This window comes from Lethenteron reissneri, chromosome 18 (genome assembly GCF_015708825.2).
Source record: "Lethenteron reissneri isolate LAM-NWPU_2019-01 chromosome 18, ASM1570882v1, whole genome shotgun sequence".
Classification (NCBI taxonomy): domain Eukaryota; kingdom Metazoa; phylum Chordata; class Hyperoartia; order Petromyzontiformes; family Petromyzontidae; genus Lethenteron; species Lethenteron reissneri.
In genome coordinates, this window is record NC_083796.1 from 1,566,658 (window position 1) to 1,588,670 (window position 22,013).

Consider the following 22,013-nt stretch of genomic DNA (forward strand, 5'->3'; position numbering starts at 1 on the left):
CTCCTCCGCGGCGCGATGCAAACTGCGAGGTGGCGTCTGCCGTGACATTCCTCGGCTGCCTGTAGCATCGGGCATCACCCCTCACCACAACTGTTTCAAGTACCCTGCTGTAGTCCGAGCCGAAGGACCCCCCCCCCACCACCCTCAAGTGGCAGCTGTCCCTACGTGTTACGAGGTGTACGCACGTAGCCATTAGTTTGCCAATCGGTGGAAATGCCACTGTGTAGATTTGCCCCATCAGTGGCTTCGTCATCATCATCATCGTCATCGTATGGCAATGCACTCACTTTGTTATTCGCAAGTTCAGGGCCATCACGAACATAACTACCAGAATCACCTGCATCACCAACATCACCAGCATCGCCAGTATCATCACCATTGCGGCCTGCAGATTCAACATCGCTCACCTGGACGTCATCGCTGTCGTCACTGCCATTGGCAGTTTTGTTACCACCATCGTCATCGCCATCGCCATCGCCGCCCTCATCATTTGTGGAGGAACATTAAACTAAACTATTTTTTATTTTAGGTAAGGCCCACTGAGCTATATAGCGATACGGAAGCGACCTGCCCACAAACGATAACTCCCCAAAGTGGCTTATCATCATGTGGACATTTATAGCAGCCGAGTACTCTCAATGCATGCTGATTCGAAATGTGGAGGAGAAACCTGGAGAGAAAAATCTACACGGCCACCATCAGGCTCTTTCTCCTTGCCCGTGTAGAATATACAAACTCCAAATATACAGTAGCAGGCGTCAGGGTCGGGATCAAAACCACGATCTCCTGTATACCAGGCGAGGTAGTTAACATCACCATCACCTGTGATCCTAACCCCAAATCCAACTCTAGCCCCTACAGCTGAACAAAGTAACACAATCCCGGAACACTCTCAGCTCGCTCACCCCGACCCACTCCACGGTACTCGTAGCACAACCTGCAGGTCAGAGGTCAAACCGTGCAACTGCTGCAGGATCTGGCAGAGGGGAGAGGGCAATGTCACCCCACGTGGTGAGATCGCCAGCAGCGGCCGCGGTCGCCTCTTGACCTTGAACTTGAGCTCCCCCCCCCCCAACCCCACTCGCCACCACGAGGATCTGCCTCCAAATCTGGGTGGGGAGTGGGGGGCCAGCCGCCCTAAAGGGCAACACAAATGCCGAGTAACCCAACTAAGGCTGGCCCCTCCCATTGAGACGCTAATTGGACCTGGGAATGCATCGCTAATTAGCTTGTTTTGGCCTTACAAGTTTTCCCATCATGCAATGCGCCAGCAACAATTTATAACTTGGGGCACCACGGTCGCTATGAGATGTTAACTACCTCGCCTGGTATACATGAGGTCATGGTTTTGATCACGACCCTGACGCCTGTTGTGTATTTGGAGTTTGCATGTCTCTCTCTCCCCGTGGTCGTGGCGATTTTTCTCTGGGTCCTCCAGCATTTGCCTCAACATTTCGAATCGTGCGTTTAGAGTATTTGGCGGCTATACATTTCCACTTGATAAGCTACTTCTTTGAGCTATAACATAGCTCAGTGGGCCTTATCTGGTTAAATAGTTTAACTTTACTTTGAATATAAATGAGTTTGTTGAGTAGGAAATGCGTTGTGATTATTGGAGGGGGTTTGTTTATTGCCCAATAGCTAGCATCAGACCGACTATTCACGTGCCAATTTGAATATCTGGTGATGAGAAAATATATTTCAATTGTGACTTCTATCAGGCTCCACGATGTGAACCAGTGCTAGTCTTCAACTCTGTTGTCCACTGTGTCTCTCGTGTTATGAAGGATCATAGTCCGAAACATCGCCTATTTATGTTGTCTCAAGCGAGGGGCTCGTGGATTGCGGGACGCTGGTGCAGCTTCGCGAGCAGCCGATTTAAAACACAAACTCAGGCACACTCACACATACGCGCACATACACGCACAAAGACAACGTTCCCCCAGGTAGCCTTTAATAGGCTGTTGGGGACAAGTGCTCTTGCTGAGCACTTATTAAGACTGGCATGGTACACACACGCACACACACACACACGCACGAGAGAGGGTGGGTGACCAGCACCATGCCCGGGCCGCCTTAGTCTCCCCATTGTTGATATTCTATACAAATTCAAGGCCGAGTCGATCTAGTGGGAACTCGAGAACCGGATGAAATTCGCTCTTACTCTTATTGGTTGTGAGCGGGAATAGAACTCGGGTCGCCCGGTTTGTAGCGCAGTGCGCTGACCACTGCACTACCGCCGCCTAAATGATATACATGCACACATGCGGAATGCATGTGTGTGTAGTGGTTAGCGCGCTGCGCTACGAACCTGGCCACTCGGGTTCGATTCCCGCTCACGGGCCAACACCAGTGACGATTATCTGAACCGGTCCTGGCCCTCCCCTAGGTCGACTCAGCCTCAAATGAGTACCTGGTGCGATGTGTAAACATGCCAGTCTCAATAAGTGCTCAGTAACATCGCTTGTCCACCAACAGTGGTGTTGGCCACCCAACCCCTCGTGTGCTGTGCCGGCCTTCATCGGTGCTCGCTAACAGCCCTTGTCTTTGTACCCACTTAAAAGACAAAAGGCCTTTAACAGACTCTTGGGGCAAGTGCTGTTAGCGAGCGCCTATATAGGAAGGGCGACACGGCACACGAGGGGGTGGGTGGCCAGCACACCCACACACAAGCACATGAAGACAAAGGTCCCCCATATACACTTAACAGGCTTTTGGGGCAAGTGCTGTTCGTGAGCAGCACACATACACAGATACACCAGCATGCATGCATATGTACCCGTATACACTCATGCACAAACGCACGCATGCATATTCACACCCACACACACACACGGTGCTGAAAGAGGGAATTAAACAGGAGCCCTGCAGGCTGCAGGGCCGTGATTTACACTGACAGCCGAGACGAAATTGCACTTGATTGAGCTGCGGAGGTGATGGATCTTAGTGCACACACACAAAGACAAATACACACACACACCAACATAGATCAACACAAAGATCCCCCAAATAGCCTTCACAGACTGGAGAGGCAAGTGCTGTTAGTGTGTACCTATGAACATTGGAATGGTACACGTGGGGGTGAGTGGCCAAGACTACACCCGACCGCCTTTGTATCTGTAGTGGCAATGTTTACACATCGCACCAAGTACTCATTTAAGGCTGAGTCGACCTCGGGGAGGCCTAGGAGCGTTTCAGATAATAGTCACTGATGATGGCCGTGAGCGGGAATCGAATCTGGGTCGCCAGGTTCATAGCGCAGCGCGCTAACTGCTACACTATCGCTCCCCAACCGCTCCCCACTCTATACACACACACACAAATACACCCCAATAAATACACACACACACCAATAAACACACACGCCAATAAACACACATACACACACCCCAATAAACACGTACACACACCAATACACACATACACCAATACATAACCGCACCAGTAAACACACACCAATATATATACACACACACACACCAATAAACACACACACACACCAATAAACACACACACACACACCAATAGACACACACACACCAATAAACACACACACACCAATAAACACACACACACACCAATAGACACACACACACCAATAAAAACACACACACACCAATAAACACACACACACAGCAATAAACACACACACACACCAATAGACACACACACACCAATAGACACACACACACCAATAAACACAACAACAACCACCATTTGCCACGAAGTGGCGGTGACGTCACCACGACGCTTGTGCCAGGCTATGTGCACCTTGAGGTCACGTGAAGTGTTGAACACCTGCTGGCAGGAGGTCACGAGGCAGACCCAGATGCCACAGGTCGACTGACTGAGACGACTGGCTGATGCACCACCTGTGCCTCCTACTGTGCCAACTTGCTGTGCTTTAGCCACCCGGCGCTCCGCTCGTTGTTGATGAGCGTAGCTCCTCCGTCCTCCATTGTTGTTGGAGGGCGACTGCCTCCAACTGCCCAGCAGCGTCCTTCACGAGCCTCCTCCACAGAGGCCGATCTTGACACCGCTGGTACCAGTCATCGGCAAGTCCACTCAGCTCCACATCCTCCTGTACCATGTCATTCCATCTCTTTTCTAGCCCGTGCCGCACTCGTTTAGCCCCCTCGATCTGGCCGAACAAAAGCTGTTTAGGCATGCGGTAGCTGGGCATGCAGGCTACATGACCGAGCCAACCCAGCTTGCCTGCCGTAGGAGCTCACCGATGGGACTTTGTCCAGATCTTTCAAGGATTTGTGAGCTCCTCACACAATCCTGCCTGGTTAAACCCGGGATGGATCCTAGGCAGGCCAGCCTAAATGTTTCTAATTGGCGAATATGTTCCATTAGGGGGGTCCACGTTTCGCAAGCGTAGAGAAGGGAGGGAATGACTGTGGCCGAGAAGACCTGAAGCTTCGTGCGGAGCGAGAGACCAGGTAGCTTCTACACAGCGTTACGTAACCGATGAAAAGATAATGCCACTCGACGGATTCGGAGTGAGACCTCTGCTGTTAAACCGGAGCCGGTCATGAGCACACTGCCCAGGTATGGGAAACTCTCCACTCTCTCCACAACTGTCCTATCACCAATTTGGATTTGTCCGGGTGGAGTGTCCGATGGTACAAAATACCCAGACAGGTGTGCTTAGTTTTGGTGGGGCTGATGGTAAGGCCCCACCTCTTAGTGGCAAGCTCCAGGTTCAGCAGCAGCACCTCCAACTCCTCGTTTGAGTGAGCAGCAATTACCAGATCATCGGCATATATAACATGTTCGAGCAATAGGGAGCCATCCCTTGACAGCACCCGGGCATCGATCAGCCTCCCATTGTATCTGTACCAGATGGAAATTCCTCCGGTACAGCTATTGAAGGCTTCACGAACTACGTGGTCGAAATAGATGTTAAACATTGTGGGAGCCAGAGGACATCCCTGTCGCACCCCAAGGTGTACAGGGAATGGCTCCGACTCCCAGCCACAGAGTTTTACCCGGGCATGCTCACCATCATGAAGGCCCTTAATGATCGTGAGCAGAGGGTCAGGGACTCCGAAAGCATGAAGAACAACCCAGAGCCCAGGCCTACTGATGGTATCATAGGCCTTGACCAGGTCAATAAAGCAGAGATGTAGGTCTTGTTAGAATTCCCTACACCTCTGCTGTAGCAAATGGACAAAAAATATGGCATCTGTGCAGGATCGCCCTTTCCTGAAACCGCATTGGTGCTCCGCAAGCCTCAGCGTGTCTAGCAAGGCGATATTGAATAATCCTTGCCAGAACCTTTCCCAGCACACCGAGGAGTGAGATGCCCCTGTAGTTGTTACAGTCTATGAGGTCCCCCTTCTTAAAGAGGGGGACCACCAGCGCATCCTTCCAATCCTGCAGAACCTGTCCGGTGCTCCAGACTGTTATGATGTCATGTAGGGCAGTCTGTGCACAAACACCACCCTCCCTCAGCATTTCGCTTGGGTGTTCATCTCTGTCCGGTGCCTTTCCTGGTCTCAGACTCTGGATCGCTTTCAGCACTTCCTCAACGGATGGCACCTCAGCCTGCCACTCATAGGTGGTGACTTCTTCTTCCAATATTTGAGGGACTGCAGCCTCAGCAGGGTCATCCCCGCTTTGTCCCACGTTTTTTTCCAGGCTGAGGGATTTCCCCTCCCCCAGGACCTCACAGAAATGCTCAGCAAATCTGCAAACCTGTTCCTGGGGGTCTGATATTGGATCACAGTTCTTTCCCCTAATGATGGTAATAGGTGTGGCGCTGCAGGTTACTTTTTTTTGGAATTAAAAAGCGATTTGTGATCGCGGGCCATTGAGGCAGACTCCATCTCCTCAGCAACCCACGACCACCACCCATCCTTGCAGTGCCTCACGGCTCTCTGAACCTCTGAGCGAAGGCAGCGGTCAGCCTCCTCATTCTCCGATGTGGGATGCTATAGCCGATAAGAGTGGGCCTGTCACTTTTTCTCAGCCAGCCTGAACACCTCCTCTGTCAGCCAGGGTCTCTGGGGAGGTCTGGACCGTGTGCCCAAAGCAGCCATTGCAGCTGCACGAGCCACAGTCGTAAACCTCGCCCATTTCCCCTCGACATCAGGAGGAGTGGGGGACAATGCCAACCCCAGCCACAAGCGATGATGAAATTCTCGCTTGCAACTTTCATCAGCTAGCTGAGACTATGCCACTAAGGGTTTGAATTGGGTCCTGGGTGTACACCCACCACCGAAGTGGAAGAATGGCAGGTGCATCTTACAGATGACAAGTCGATGGCCAGTGGGCAGATCAGCTCCACGGTAGGTCCTGGTGTCAAGGACATGGGCCCACATTCACTGTTCCGTCACTATGTAGTCCAGAAGATGTTCTTGCTTGGACCCGGCATGCATCCATGAGGTTGTGTGGATGCGCTGATGCCAAAACAGCGTGTTGGTAATTACAAGCCAATGGGCTGCATAAAAATCTAGCAGCCTCCTGCCGTCGTTATTGAGCTGATCTGCCCCATGCCTTCCAATCACTCCAGACCAGGTGCCAGCATCATGATCAACTCGGGCATTGAAGTCACTCAACAAGATGACTCTATCCCGAGGGGCCACTTTCGCTAGCACCTGTGACAAGAGGTTATAGAAGGCATCTGACTTATCGTCCTTGTCTGTATCCCTCCACAGTTGTTCGTCTTCGGTGGGGGCATATGTAACCACGACCACCACTCCTCTGGTTTGATGGGAAAGCGAGCCAAAAGTATCCTGGGGCTTACAGCATCCCACACCTCACCGCCACATTCCCACGCCTCCTTCATTCTTTTGTTAAGAAGAAGAGCCACTCCCTGTAGTTTGGCAGTCTCCTGCCCCGAGAAGAGGACTGTCCACCCCTCACGGTCGCAGGAGCCAGAGACGGTCCACCGTACCTCTTGAATACCACAGAGATCCAAGCGGTACCGGTCCAGCTCCCGACAGAGGAGTGGCAGCCTCTCCTCCGCAGTGAGTGTTCGAACATTCCACGTGGCCACACGTATTTTTTTTGTTGTTTCTGGAGGAGCCCCGATGGTAAGGTTTCAGTCTCCTGGCTCCGCCAAATGGGGTTTGGCCAGGCGACGTCATAGACGCCTGTCCCCCCCCGGTACCTGCGGCACAAGCTTATTAATAAAAAAAAAATCAGTCGTGGTTTAGTGGTAATTAATTGAAGGTGGAGGTGTTACCAGCCCCTCGCACCCGTCCCCATTTGGCCGCTGTGGTGGTTACAAACGCCATGAGGGGAAAGGCAAATTTAAATTGGCCCTCCCCCCCAAGGCACTGCCCACCACAGCGTTGCCTGCGGCACCACACACACCAACACACACACCAATAAACACACACACCAATAAACACACACACCATTAAACACACACACACCAATAAACACACACACCATTAAACACACACACACAAACACACCAACACACACACACCAACACACACACACACCAATAAACACACACACACCATTAAACACACACACACACCAACACACACACACAAATAAACACACACACCAATAAACACACACACCAATAAACACACACACACCAATAAACACACACACACAAATATATATACACACACAACAACAACCGCCATTCGCCACTAAGTGGCGGTGACGTTACCACGACGATTGTGCCAGGCTAGGTGCACCTTGAGGCCGCCACGTGAAGTGTGGAAGACTCGCTCCTGTTAGGAGGTCACGGGACTGACCCGGGTGTCATGGGTTGACTGAGATGACTGGCAGATGCATCAGCTGTACTCTCTACCCACGCACATCCACCTCTCATCCACACGCACACACTATTGGACACTTCCTCCATTGACACGTGCGCACACACGGGACTCAAACTCAGATGTGTGGTTTCATAGGGAAACGGGCTAACCACTGCACCACCGCTCCCCTTGTGTATACGTGTTTCTGTGTTAATTGGTGTGCGTGTGGAGCGGTGGTGTAGCGGTTTGCGCGCTACGCTACGGACCCGGTGATTCGAGTTCGATTTTCGCTTATGGCCAACACCAGTGATTGTCTGAACTGGTCATGTGCCTCCCCTAGGTCGGCTCAGCCTCAAATGAGTACCTGTTGCGGTGTGTTAAAAATCGGCCGGGCATGGTGCTGGTCATCCAACTTCCTCGTGTGCCATGCCGGCCTTCATAGGTGCTCGCTAACGGCACTTGCCCCAACAGTCTGTTAAAGGCTACATTGTGGGGGGTCTTTGTCTTTGTGTGTGTGTACTGCAGCCGCATCTGCAGATTCCAAAGACAAAAGCAACAACAACCACAACAGCAGCAACAACCACAAGTGCCTGCGTCTCAAAGTGTCCGTCTGCTGTGCCCCAAGTAAGTTAGTCCCCCCAATACCCCTCCCCTCCCTCCTCTTCTCCCCCCCCCACTACCCCCCCTCTCTCCCGCCCCTCTCCTCTCACCCCCTCCCTCCCTTCCCCTTCCAATCAGCGGAAAATCCTCAGTGGGGGGCGTGGGGGTAATTGGCCCCTCGTTGAGTCCCCAAAGTCGGTTTACTTCATTGATATTTAAGAGAGAAAAGGTTGAATGGGATTATTGTTGACGAGCCTTTTGCCCGTCCAAGGACGGGTGTATTGCAGTAAATCTGAAACTTGCAAGCGAAAGGCAGACTGTGACGTGATTTTCATTGCATCAACTAGTGTGCACTTAGTAAGGGCGCGGTGACACAGACTTAATTCATGTTAAGGTTATAATCCCTTGTTCATCATGACGTCCTTTTTACTTTAATGTGTCAATAGCGTGACGGAGATGGCGTGACGAGAGGGTTCTGCCTTTGTAGTGAGGGTTGTGAGTTGACGCCGAAGAGGGGGGAGGAGGCGCCTCGGCCCCCCATGTGGAGTGACGTCACCCGCTAATTATTATTAATGGAATGGGGGGGGGGTGTCCATTTGGAGGACGTCACCTGCTCATGATTATTAATGAGGGGAGCTGGTCGATGTGGAGTGACGTAACGAGCATTAAGGACAGACATTCCTGGGTGATTATAGTAGGTATGTAGGGGGTCTATTTAAAAGACTTCAGGTGAAACCAACCCATGCGCTTAACCTTCAACAATGTGAGTCCAACCCCGATGAAGCTCTGTGTGAGTCTGGGTCTTTAAGTGAGCTGATGGGTCTCTGTGTGAGTCTATTGGTCCCAGTGTGAATCTTTTGGTCTCTGTGTGGATCTATGGGTTTCTCTGTGTGTCTATGGGTCTCTATGTGAGTCTATTGATCTCAGTATGAATCTACAGATCTCTGTGTGAGTTTATCGGTCTCTGTGTCAGTCTATGAGTCTCTTTGTGAGTCTATGGGTCTCTGTGTGAGTTGATGGGTCTCTGTGTGAGTCTATTGGTCCCAGTGTAAATCTTTTGGTCTCTGTGTGGATCTATGGGTCTCTTTGTGTGTCTATGGGTCTCTATGTGAGTCTATTGATCTCAGTATGAATCTACAGATCTCTGTGTGAGTTTATCGGTCTCTGTGTCAGTCTATGAGTCTCTTTGTGAGTCTGTGGGTCTCTGTGTGAGTTGATGGCTCTCTTTGTAATAGACTCTATGGAGTCTATTGCTGCTGTGATGCCCCCCACCCCCTCCTCCTCCTCCGTATTTGAGAATCGCGCCATGCCGTTGCCATTCCCCCGTGTGACCCTCTCCTCTCCTCATCCCCGCCCTGTGTACGTTCCCCTCCACCACCCTGCTGCGCCATCGCCGCTTCTTCCACCCTCCTCCGCCCCACGCCGCGCGCCAATCAGCAACCCGAACCACCACCCCCACCCCCAGCAGCCCCCCGCAGAGGAAGCCACGGCCACGCAATCAGCAGGGTGAGTGCCCGCTCACCCGCCCGCTCACCTACTCCTCACTCGCTGACGCACCCACCCCAGCCGCTAACTCGCCCACTCGCTGTACCGCCCACTGATTCACTTGCCTACCCACTGATTCACCCAACCATACGTGTCATCTACCCACGAACTCATCTACCCACTAACTCACCCATCTACCTTCTCACTCGCCTACCTACTAATTTTCTCACCTACCCACTAATTCACTCACCTACCCACCAACTCACCTCCCTACTCATACACTTGCTACTTCACCCGCCCACCAACGCAATGCTTCTCAGAAACTCACTGGGGTGGGTGGGTGATTGTTGCGGAGAGAGAATTCACGATTCCTCGCTGGTGCTGATCTTATATCGAGATCAAGGAAATCGGGGGGGGGGGGGTGCGCTGTCAAAATCCGCGAGAAGAATTTGCCCAACCGCATGAGGGTCTCGGTGTCTGTGCGAGTGCCTCCGTGTCCGTGCAAGTGTCTCCGCATCTGTCTATATCTCTGCGTCTCTCTCTGCGTGTCTCTGCACGTGTCCCTGTGTCTGCGCCTTTCGCGCCCGTTTGCCCGACTGCGGCTGCGCGACAGAGAGAGGATTGATGGAGGGTGGAGGTCGACGGTTGTCTGCTGCTGCTGGGGCAAGGACGGGGGGGGGGGGGTGAATGAGGTCCTTCCCTCTGGGTTCCTAAAACACAGCGGCACACCTGGAGCCGCGTGCTGCAGCGTTGCACGCCGGTCTGAGAAGCGAGGCTTAAACTCGGCACCGCTCACATTCTGGGTTCGACTCCGGGGTTTGACCGCCGGCTTCTCCCCCCCCCCCGGTGAAGCGTGCTGACGGCCGCGTCACGGGTACAGATGTTACATCCGCGCCGGGACGCGACACCGAGAATCTGAACATTTATTCATACTATAGGAATCCGATGAGCTACAAAGCTCTTTCTCGCAGATGTGTGAGAAAATAACGCGAACAGGTTTAACAAGAAGAAAAGCCGCTTCCTCCCGTTCCCTCACTCGTGCGCCCAATTGCCCCCATTATTGTTGGCTTGCGAGGTCGCGCGCTTCCACTCTCTCTCCCACTCTCACGTCCACTCGCCCACTCTCTCTCCCACTCTCTTTCCCACTCTCACGTCCACTCGCCCACTCTCTCTCCCACTCTCACGTCCACTTGCCCGCTCGCTCGCCCGCTCTCTCACCCGCTCGCCCACTCTCACGCCCACTCGTTTGCCTTCCCGCTCGCTCGCCCACTCTCTCGCCTGCCTCTCTCACTCTCTTGCCCGCTCGCCCACTCTTTCTCCCACTCGCCCACTCTCACAGCCTGGCCCCCCCACCTCAAACCCTCCCGCGGCCGCGTAGCCGCGTCCACTCTCTGCGGCCCGTGAGATAAATCGCTCGCTGGATAAGCCGCACTTCCAATTTTCCACAACTCGTCCTCGGCGTTCAATTTAAAAGTCAAAATCTGAAAACCAATGAATTTTTTAGCGATGCCCCAGTGCTCTGCGCTTCGCTGCCATCGCCATCGCGGTGTTTATAACGATTTAGTTTCATTTTTTATTTTCCCCGCTGCAACTTTTTTTCTACATATATCCCCGCGGCCCCCCCCCCCACCCCTCGCCCGACCAGCTGCCCCGTACGCACCCCGGAGAGGCGCCGCGCCCCCATGAGAATGTTCCCGCGGCTTCTGTTTGTGTCTCCGCGACTCTCCGACTGTGACTATCGCTGCGGTCCCAGAGAGCCGATCGCCACCGCTCTCGACAACGCAAGGGAAGTTTTTTTATTTTCCCCGGGCCGAGCGAGGATTTTGTCGCCGTTTAGATTTTTATGCCCCCCCCCCCCAGTGCCCCCCCCCCCCCAGTGCCCCCCCCCCCCCCAGTGCCCCGCTCCCCAGTGCCCCGCTCCCCAGCCGCCGAGTTATTTTCCGCTCCGCCGAGTGGCGCTTCCCGTGCGGGCGGGCGTTAATTGATTTTGTTGAAACTTAATTGATGCGTTCCGCTGTGGAGCGACGGAAGTTGGAAGTTTATTTTATTTACCGATTTATTTATTTCAAGCGCCGTTTGCTGAGTCAGCACAGGGCTCACCCCCCCCCCCTCCTCCATGCGTTAAGCAGCCAGCTACAAGCAGCACGAGTATCACAAGTTGCGATGTATCGTTTGTGTTCTTGAGTTGAGCCAAGGGTTTTGCTGTGACACCTTAGGGGAGGGGGGAGGGGTGAAGATGACGGGAGCATGAGTTATTGTGAAGTGGAGCAGTGAGAGGGAGGAAGCGAAGAGAGAAGTGAGGTGACCTGCAGTGTGGTGAGGGGGTGGGTGAGTGGGTGAGTGGGTGAGGGGGTGGGTGAGTGGGTGAGTGGGTGAGGAGGTGGGTGAGTGGGTGAGGGGGTGGGTGAGTGGATAGGTGAGTAAGTGTGTTGTTGTGACCTGCAGTGTGGTGGTTGATCACAGTGTGGTGGTGGTGGTGGTTGATCACAGTGTGGTGGTGGTGGTTGATCACAGTGTGGTGGTGGTGGTTGACCACAGTGTGGTGGTGGTGGTGGTTGATCACAGTGTGGTGGTGGTTGTTGATCACAGTGTGGTGGTGGTGGTTGATCACAGTGTGGTGGTGGTGGTGGTTGATCACAGTGTGGTGGTGGTGGTTGATCACAGTGTGGTGGTGGTGGTGGTTGAACATAGTGTGGTGGTGGTTGAACACAGTGTGGTGGTGGTGGTGGTTGATCACAGTGTGGTGGTGGTGGTGGTTGATCACAGTGTGGTGGTGGTTGACCACAGTGTGGTGGTGGTTGATCACAGTGTGGTGGTGGTGGTTGATCACAGTGTGGTGGTGGTGGTGGTTGATCACAGTGTGGTGGTGGTTGATCACAATGTGGTGGTGGTTGAACACAGTGTGGTGGTGGTTGATCACAGTGTGGTGGTGGTGGTTGATCACAGTGTGGTGGTGGTGGTGGTTGATCCCAGTGTGATGGTGGTTGAACACAGTGTGGTGGTGGTTGATCACAGTGTGGTGGTGGTGGTGGTTGATCACAGTGTGGTGGTGGTGGTGGTTGATCACAGTGTGGTGGTGGTGGTTGATCACAGTGTGGTGGTGGTGGTTGATCACAGTGTGGTGGTGGTTGATCACAGTGTGGTGGTGGTTGATCACAGTGTGGTGGTGGTTGATCACAGTGTGGTGGTGGTTGATCACAGTGTGGTGGTGGTGGTTGATCACAGTGTGGTGGTGGTGGTGGTTGATCACAGTGTGGTGGTTGATCACGGTGTGGTGGTGGTTGATCACAGTGTGGTGGTGGTGGTTGATCACAGTGTGGTGGTGGTGGTGGTTGATCACAGTGTGGTGGTTGATCACAGTGTGGTGGTGGTTGATCACGGTGTGGGGGACAAGACGGTGTCAGGTGGAGAAGTCAAGGAGTGAGATCCAGGGGAGCTGTGACCATGGCAGTCGAGGTAGAAGGGCGACTGACCGCTGGTGAGCGAGGAACCGGAGTGAATCAGCGGACGAAGCTGAATATATATTTTATATATTTCTAATAGAACATTTTATCTACACAATATATATTTGTAATTAACTTTGCAATCATCGCGGTGTTGAAACGATGCGATGACAACAGTGGATTGTCTCAAGCAAGGGGTTGTCTATGGGTGTATTGTTGAAGCCATCGTTGTGAGATGTGAACTACCTTGACCCCTGGTGTGCAGGAGTTCGTGGGTTCAATCTCGACCCTTGACGCCTGCTGCTGTTTAGTTGGAGTTTGCGTGTCTCTCTCTCCCTGTGGTTGCGTGGATTTTTCTCCGGGCCCTCCACATTTATAATCAGCATGCGATTAGAGTACTTAGCTATGATGAGTTTCTATATGATAAGCCGCTTTGCTGAGCATTCAGTTGTGCCCAGGTCACTTCTAAAAAAGAGTTATATAGTTGAGTGGGCCTTACCTGCTAATATTAAAATAGTTGAGTATATATACACAAACAACATATGTATAGAGTATATATAAAGTATATGTATATACACACGTGTGTTTGTGTGGGAAGGCCCTCATCCAGCAGTGGATTAACAAAATGGCTGCAGAGGTCTGCGTGACCGATGGGACGTTGGCAACACTATTTTTATTAATATAGAGAGGGACAGGAGCGCAGCCTCCTGCCCTGAAAGTGGCGGCGTAGGCGCAAAGGATCCTGAGCCTGCCGATGAGACGCTGAGCTTCGAAGCGGGTCCCAGGGCATTGCCTGTGTTGAACCGGTGCTGCCGGGATGATGCGCTCCCCAGAGGGAAGGCGCCCGTGGCTGATAGGATGAGTGAAAAGGAATAAACACGCGGTATTGTTTTCCAAGTTTTGTTTCCCCCCCCTCCCCCCCCCCCCCCATGTGTGTGGAGGGGGTCGGGACAGGTGCGTGACGAAGGTGGCGGATCTTCTGGGTTTTGTATTTTAGCTCCGAGCGCTCTCCATCACGGCGTCGCGCGGAGACACGTGGGGTACCGCGATGTTCCCGCGCGGTGACACGCGGGGTGACACGCGGGGTGACACGCGGGGTGACACGTGGGGTGACACGCGGGGTGACACGCGGGGTGACACGTGGGGGGTGCCGCGATGTTTCCCCGCCCCTCCGCTGAAAGATTGTTTCTGGGAGCGGGGTCTTCCCGGGAGGGGGGGAGCGGGGGGTGTGGGGGCGGGGGGCGCTTGGTCTCGTCTGCGTCTGCGGTGCAGGGCTGCGATGTCCACATCCCGGTCGGATTGACTCGGCCCATGATCCCTGTCTCCGGAGGCAATAAAATCGGTCTTTTGTAAAGTCTCATCCCCCGACATAGGAATGTGGAATTTCCAGCACCACTGGCTCAGGGCTGTAAAACGGGAGGCGAGCGCAGCGTCTCTTCCCTCGTGAGCGCGCCGCTCCTTAACTCGTCAACAACTCATTAACTTTCGATTTAAAGCTTTCGTGACTGCAGGGATTCATCTTCTTGGTTCTTTCGGTAAAGTCACGTAGAAGGGAAATAATAAAATAATAAAAATAAAACCTAATAAAATACAATTCTCACGACGTTTTGGCCACAACGCAAGCAGCCGTCTGTCTTTCCGACAGACCAACTCATTAACTCATTAACCTCTCAACCCCCCCTCCCTTACTCTTCCTCCACTCCCCCCCCCCACGGCAGACGGCGTGGCCGAGGGAGCGTCTCCGGCGCACCAGACGGGGACGGCGCGGCGTGGGCATGCCCCGCGGGCCCCCCACCGTGGGGGGCTCCTCACCATCCTGGCCTCCCTCGCCGTGCCGCCGCTGCTGCTGCTGCTGCTCGCGTCGTAGCGCCCGCCGCCGCCCTGGGCAGCGGTGGAGCGCGGCGGAGCGAAGAACACAAAACCCCAAGACGAAACAAACTGAACTCGGTTGCGCGACCGCGCGCGCCCTGAACCCGCGGGGTGGGATTTGTTCGACCGTGAGGACTTGGCGAACGACGGCGGGGGACGTGGCGAGACGGGACGAGGCGTGCCCGGCACGCTCGCGAGAGAACTCTCTCCTCGCCCGGCGCTGGCACCCGGCGGCCCGGAGCGGCGACGACGACGCCGGCACTCGCGGCGATTGGAGCCGTCGCCACGCGCCCGCCCGGCCGGACGGGCGGCCCAACGCCCCTGCGCACGTGCGTGGCGGTGGTGGGGTGGTGGGGGTGGGCGGCGGGAACTCGACGGGGGCAGACCCAGGGCGAGGGGGTGGGGCCCTCGTCGTCGGGGTTCCTGACGAAGCCCTCGCGAGCGTCGTGGAGTGACGGGCGGCCAGAGGGGCCGGGACGCCGCGTGAAGCGAGTGCGCTTCTGTGCGTACGTGCATACGCATGGACCGAGCGCCGTGGTTTCTTTTTTTGTATCGCCGCCTTCCACCGAGACAAAATGCCCTTCACGGTGAAAACCATCGTCGCCGTGGAGACCCGTGGAGAGCGGCGGGGGTCGCGGGGTCAGGGGGTTCCTGAGTGGGGAGCGTGAGTTCTGTTGGTGGGGGGGGGGGCATTAATGGAGTGGTGGCGGCAGTAGCGGTGGAGGAGGAGCGCGGGAGCGAGAGGCCGTTCCTCTCGGCAGGGGGGGGGGGGGGGGCGAGACAGTTCGGCGTTTGAGAGTCGCTCGTGAAGAGCGAGAGAGTTCGTGACAAAAGACGCAGAGGAACAAAAACTATAAAAAAAAAACACTTGTACAAAAAAACACTCGAGGAGACGAAAAAAAATCCCACGAAAGGCCAAATGCTGAGAGCGCCTCATTAGTGGCGCAGGCTTGGGGTGAGGCCCAGCCACTCGTGGGACACGGAGGGTTTCCACGCCGCACGGATGGAAACTGTCGGCGTTTTGGGGACGAAAAGGGGAGGCATCTGCATTGAGCAGCTGTGGCCACATGGGGTCCATGATCTGAACGCCGCTGACCCCTAACCCCTGACCAGAACTCTAACCGGTGTCACCTCACTTGTATCGACTCTCGATTGTTCCGTCTCGTCGTTACAGTGGCGTTCGCTCGTTCAGCCGAAGAGGCTCGCGGGGGAGACAAAGTCTGGGGGGGGGGGCACTTTACGCGTGGGATTTCCACGAAACCATGGACGAGGTGTCCCGTCCTCACGCGCGGGGCGCGATCGCCAGGGTCGGGTTAATTGGCTGATCTGAGGACTCGTCTGCTGGAGGTGCTTCCTGGAGGGGCACCGCTCCCCCTCCGCCCCCACCCCCATCCCCACTTCAGACAGAAAACATCACCGTGGCTCTCGGACGACGCGGGTTCGGGTTGTCCACCCGGCCCCGTTATTCGGAGCCGCACGACCGACGAGAATCCCCCCCACCTCCCCCGCCCCTCCCCCGTCCCTCCCCCGTCCTCCACCCGGAGAGACATAACAGAGCACCGGGCTCAGCTTGGTGTAAACATCAAAGACGTCTCGCCCAACGATACCCGACCTGGGGCGAGCGGTGACATCACAATCAGGCTGGGCCTAAAGAATCATTCCCCATCCCTCCGCCCGCATCCTTCCCCCTGGACAAAGAGATCGCACACACACACGCGCGGGTGTGTGTGTGCGTGTGTGCGTGCGGGTGTCTGTGTGTGTCCGCGCGTATAGTTTGAGAGAGAGGGTGGGGTGGGGGGCGAGAGACGCGACGGCGTTGTCGTCTCGTGTCGTGAACAAGGGTGCGGAGTGACGGACGAGCACTTGCGGGCGTCGGGAGGTCACGCGGGACAACGACACGGAAGCCGTTGATAGAGATTCGGAGAGATTCAGAGAGAGATTGTCAAGAGAGCGTGGGGTCACGGCCACGGAGGGCGGATCGCTTGCTGGGTGGGTGGCTCAGCTGCTCAAGTGGCTGGGAGGCTCGGGTTGGTGGCTATCTAGGTGGTTGGTTGGTTGGCTGTCTGGTTACCTGGTTGGCTGTAAGTAGGTAGCTGAGTGACTGGGGAGGTAAGGCGACTGACTGGCTAGCTGCCTGGTCAAGTGGTTGGCCATGTGACTGGTTGACTACCTGACAATGTAGATATCTTGATGACGAGCTCGTTGACTGCCTGGCTGCCTACCTGCCTGCCTCCCTGGCTAGGTCACTGGCTGAACATCTGCCTAGATAACTGGCTGGCTTGTCAACTGGCTAGGTGCTTGCCTGCTTACTTGTCTGGGTGATTGGCTTTATTATAATGATGTGACTGGAGGGTAGCTACCTGCCTGCCTCGCCGTCTGCCAGCTTGTCTGCCTGGCTGGCTGCCAGGCTGCCTGGCACGGAAACTGGCCGAGCGAGTGGGGTTGGCCGTGTGCATCACATGATGCCACTCAGCTTGAGAGTTTGTGAGAGAGCGAGCAAGGGGGGGGGGGGTGAGAGAGAGAAGAGGAGAGAGAGATTACATCTGATAGCCATCGCTCGGGCGGCCGGGTGAGTAATCCGCTGCGTGTCTGTTGAAAACAAAAAACACAAGTCCCCTAATCGAATTATCTCTCTCCACGTTCTCCCCACGCTCCATGCCGGTGGGAACTGGCTGCCGCTGGAAGCTGATCTGTGGGTGGTGGCAGTGGGCCCCGGGGGCGAAACTATACCTGGCGGGGGGGGGGGGGGCATTCGCTCGGGGCTGTTGCCATATTTCGAGACAAAAGTATTCGATTTTAGAGAACTTATTTATTTCTCCCCCCACGAAAAAAAAATGTCCTCGATTTTTGTTGTTGAATTGTCTGCCTTTCGTTTCAGGGCTGTAGACCAGAACCCCGGGACACGTGTCTCTATTAACTTGATCTCACCGGGTAGGGCCCCCACTGTAAGCCGTGCAGCTCTTTTTCAGAAGCGACCAGGTCACAAATGATAGCTCAACAAAGTAGCTCATCACGTGGACATTTATAGCAGCCAAATACTCTAAACGCGTGATGTTGGTTGTAAATGTGGAGCGGAGAAGACCCCACGCGATCACGGGGAGAGATCCAGGCATCAGGCACCGGGGTCGGGATCGAAGCAACGACCTCCTGCACACCAGGCGAGGTAATTAACATCTCGCCACCACGGCGCCCTCTCTCCATAGGTCGCTGTGTGCGCAGTAGTGCAGCAGACGGGGCCTTCAGTCAGCCCCAAGCCCCGGCCCTCCCAAACTCCCTCGCACACCTCGACAGCGAGTTCCGTGGACTGAACCAGGATTTCGAGTGTTTGGCTGCTGTAAGTTTCCACGTGATAATCCGGCTTCGTGTAAGTTATCATTTGTGGCCAGGCCGCGTCAGAAGAAGAGCTACGTAGCTCGGTGTGCCTTGCTTGCTGTCATACAAGGAATAGCTAAGCGGTAGTACTTGGGGAAGCAGAATCAGGGCCAAATTATTCACCGAACACAGAGAAAAAGAGGAACAGAGACACAATGCGATGATGAATTTGGAGCCGCCCAGAACTCCGCCGTGTATTATAAACAACGTTGTAAAGAGAGACCGGGGAGATGATAGCAACATCCCAGGACGATAAACGAACGTTGGCAACAGCAGCGAACCACAGCCGCTCAGTGTGGCCGCAGGCCCAACTCAGTCTCTCTGTGTGGGGGGATGAGCGGTGGCAAAGCGGTTAGCGCACTGCGCTCCGAATAACAGTGACGGCGAGTTATCTTGGACCGGTTCCTTGGCCTCCCCTCCTCGGTCGACGCAGACTTCAAAATGAGTACCTGGTGCGCTGTGTGTGTACAGAAACAAGCCCCATCGGCACTGGGGAGACAAAGGCGGTCGGTCATTGGTGTTGGCTACACCCCCCCCCCATGTCATTCGTGCGTCGTGCGGCCTTCGTAGGTGCTCGCTCATGGCACTTGCCCTACAGCCTGGTTGAAGGTTACCTGGGGGGTCTTTGTCTTTGTGTGTATATAGAGAGATATATCAAGATACAAAAACGAGTAATGCACTTTTTTTTAGACACGACATCAAAAAGAGGCGCTTTTGAACTTAAAGCTTCGGGTTTTGCCTAACAAGACGTTTCATCGTTAAAATGTTGTACATATTTTGTAATAATAAAAAACAACTCGCTGTTTCTCGAGAATTCTGATTTTTTTTTTCGGGGAGTGGGGGCGGAGTTGTGGGGGCGGGGGTGGGGGCGGGGTGGGGGCGGGGAGTGGGGGTGGGGTTGTGGAACTGCTTTTTGGGGGGGGGGCGTGCGTGTATGTGTGTGGACACGTGTGTGTGTGTGTGGACACGTGTGTGTGTGTGTGGACACGTGTGTGTGTGTGTGGACACGTGTGTGTGTGTGTGTGGACACGTGTGTGTGTGTGTGTGGACACGTGTGTGTGTGTGTGGCAAAAGAACCCCCTTCCTCCTCGTTGGTGCCGGACGGTAATGCTGTGGTGAGCAGTGCTATGGGGGGAGGGCCAATTTCGAATGGCCATTTCCCTCATGGTGTTTGTAGCCACGACAGCGGCCAAAGGGGGCTCTGGACGGGTGCGAGGGGGCTGGTAACCCCTCCACCTTCAATTAATTACCACTTAACCACGAAAAAAGATATCCAACTAAACTTGTGCCGGAGGCCCTCGGGGGACATGCGTCTACGACGTCTCCTGGCCAAACCCCATTTGGCGGAGCCAGGAGATTGAATCCTTACCCTTCAGAAACAGCAAAAAACCCACTTCGTGTGGCCACGTAGAATGTTCGAATGCTCATTGCAGAGGAGAGGCTGCCACTCCTCTGTCAGCAGCTGGACCAGTACTGCCTGGATCTCTGTGGTATTCAGGAGATCCGGTGAACGAGCTCTGGCTCCTGCCACTATGAGGGGTGAACAGTCCTCTACTCGGGGCAGGAGACTGCCCAACAACAGGGAGTGGCTCTTCTTCTGAACAAACGAATGAAGGGGGCGTGGGAGCATGGCAGTGAGGTGTGGGAAGCTGTAAGCCCCAGGCTACTTTGGGCTCACCTTCCCATCAACCAGAGGTGAGAAGTGGTTGTCGATTACTTATGCCGCCACTGAAGATGAACATCAGTGGAGGGATACAGGCAAGGCTGATGAGTCAGATGCCTTTCATGACCTCCTGTCACAGGTGCTAGCTAAAGTGGCCCCTCGGAATAGAGTAATCCTGTTGGGTGACCTTAATACCCTGAGTTGGTCATGATGCTGGAACCTGGTCTGGAGTGATTGGAACGCATGGGTGAGATCAGCTCAATAACGGTAGGAGGCTGCTAGATTTTTGTGCAGCCCATGGGCTTGTAACTACCTACACGCTGTTCCGTCATCAGCGCATTCATACATCATGGATGCATGCCGGGTCCAAGCAAGAGCATCTGTTGGACTACATAGTGACGGACCAGCAGACGCGGGCCATGCCCTAGACACCAGGACCTACCGTGGAGCTGATCTGCCGACCGACCATCGACTTGTCATCTGCCATTATTCCACTCTGGTGGTGGGTGTTCCACTCAGAACCCCATTCAAACCCATAGTGGCCTGGTCTCAGCTCGCTGATGAAAGTTGCAAGTGAGAATTTCATCATCGCTTGTAGCTGGGGTTGGCATCATCCCCCAATCCTGATGTCGATGGGAAATGGGCGAGGTTTACGACTGTGGCTCGTGCAGCTGCAATGGCTGCTTTGGGTACACGGTCCAGACCTCCCCAGAGACCCTGGCTGACAGAGGAGGTGTTCAGGCTGGCTGAGAAAAAGCAATAGGCCCACTCTCATCGTCTACATCATCCACGTCAGAGAAAGAGGAGGCTTACCGTAGCCTCTGCTTGGAGGTTCGGAGAGCAATGAGGCATTTCAAGGGCGGGTGGTGGTCGCAGGTTGCTGAGGAGATATAATCTGTCTCAGTGGCCCGCGATCACACATCACTGTTTAATTCCATCAAAAAGGTAACTTGCAGCGCCACGCCTATCACCATAATTAGGGGAAAGAACGGTGATCCAATCTCCGACCCCCAGGAACAGGTTTGCAGATTTGCTGAGCATTCTGCGAGGTTTTGGGGGAGAGGAGAAATTCCTCAGCCAGGAAGACATCGTGCGGTGTGTGAACGTCGTCACCGGGGAGACAAAGGCGCTCGGGGTGGTGCTGCCCGCCGTCGCCCTCGTGTGCCGTGCCGGCCTGCATCGCGCCTCGCCAACAGCGCTCGGGGTGGTGCTGCCCGCCGTCGCCCTCGTGTGCCGTGCCGGCCTGCATCGCGCCTCGCCAACAGCGCTTGCCTCGCCAGTCTGTTCAGGCTGCATAGCGCCTCGCCAACAGCACTTGCCTCGCCACTCTGTTGAGGCTGCACGAGGGGGACGATCTTCGTGTCTGTTGAACTTCGTTGGCAACGCACGGAGGGAGCCGCGCGTGCTAATTGGAGTAGCGGCGTGCGCACAAGCGGCCGGCTTCCACCGCTCCATCTCCGCAGTGGACGTCCCCAGTGTTGCGGGGGGGGGGGGGGCGCGTTCAACTCTGAGGCTGCTACGCCGTCATACGTCTCGACCACGGAGTCGTCCTCCTGCTCCTCCTGCTCCACCACCACCGCGACCACCACCGTCATCGTCCATCCGCTCCTGGCGATGCTCTCCTGCGGCCCAAGCCACCGCACGCCCGGCTCCTTAACCCCCCCCCACCACCTCGTCCGTGGCTGCTGCGATCGCCGTTCTTCTCTCTCCGTCTCGGTGTAAATTCCGAGCATTCGTGCCTCCCACGCTCCGATGACACATTTGTCAGTTTTTGATTTTTAAAAAAGTTCTTGGCCCGTGTCCGTGCGTGTGTCCCTGTGTGTCTTCGGAGGCGCGGAGCCGCTAGTGCTG

General features: G+C 54.9%; 1 pseudogene; it reads left to right on the forward strand.

Annotated features, from left to right (window-relative positions):
* LOC133343678 (ephrin-A2-like) overlaps positions 1–15,482 on the forward strand; it is a 34,667-nt pseudogene extending 19,185 nt beyond the window's left edge.
* Positions 15,483–22,013: the final 6,531 nt, after the last annotated feature.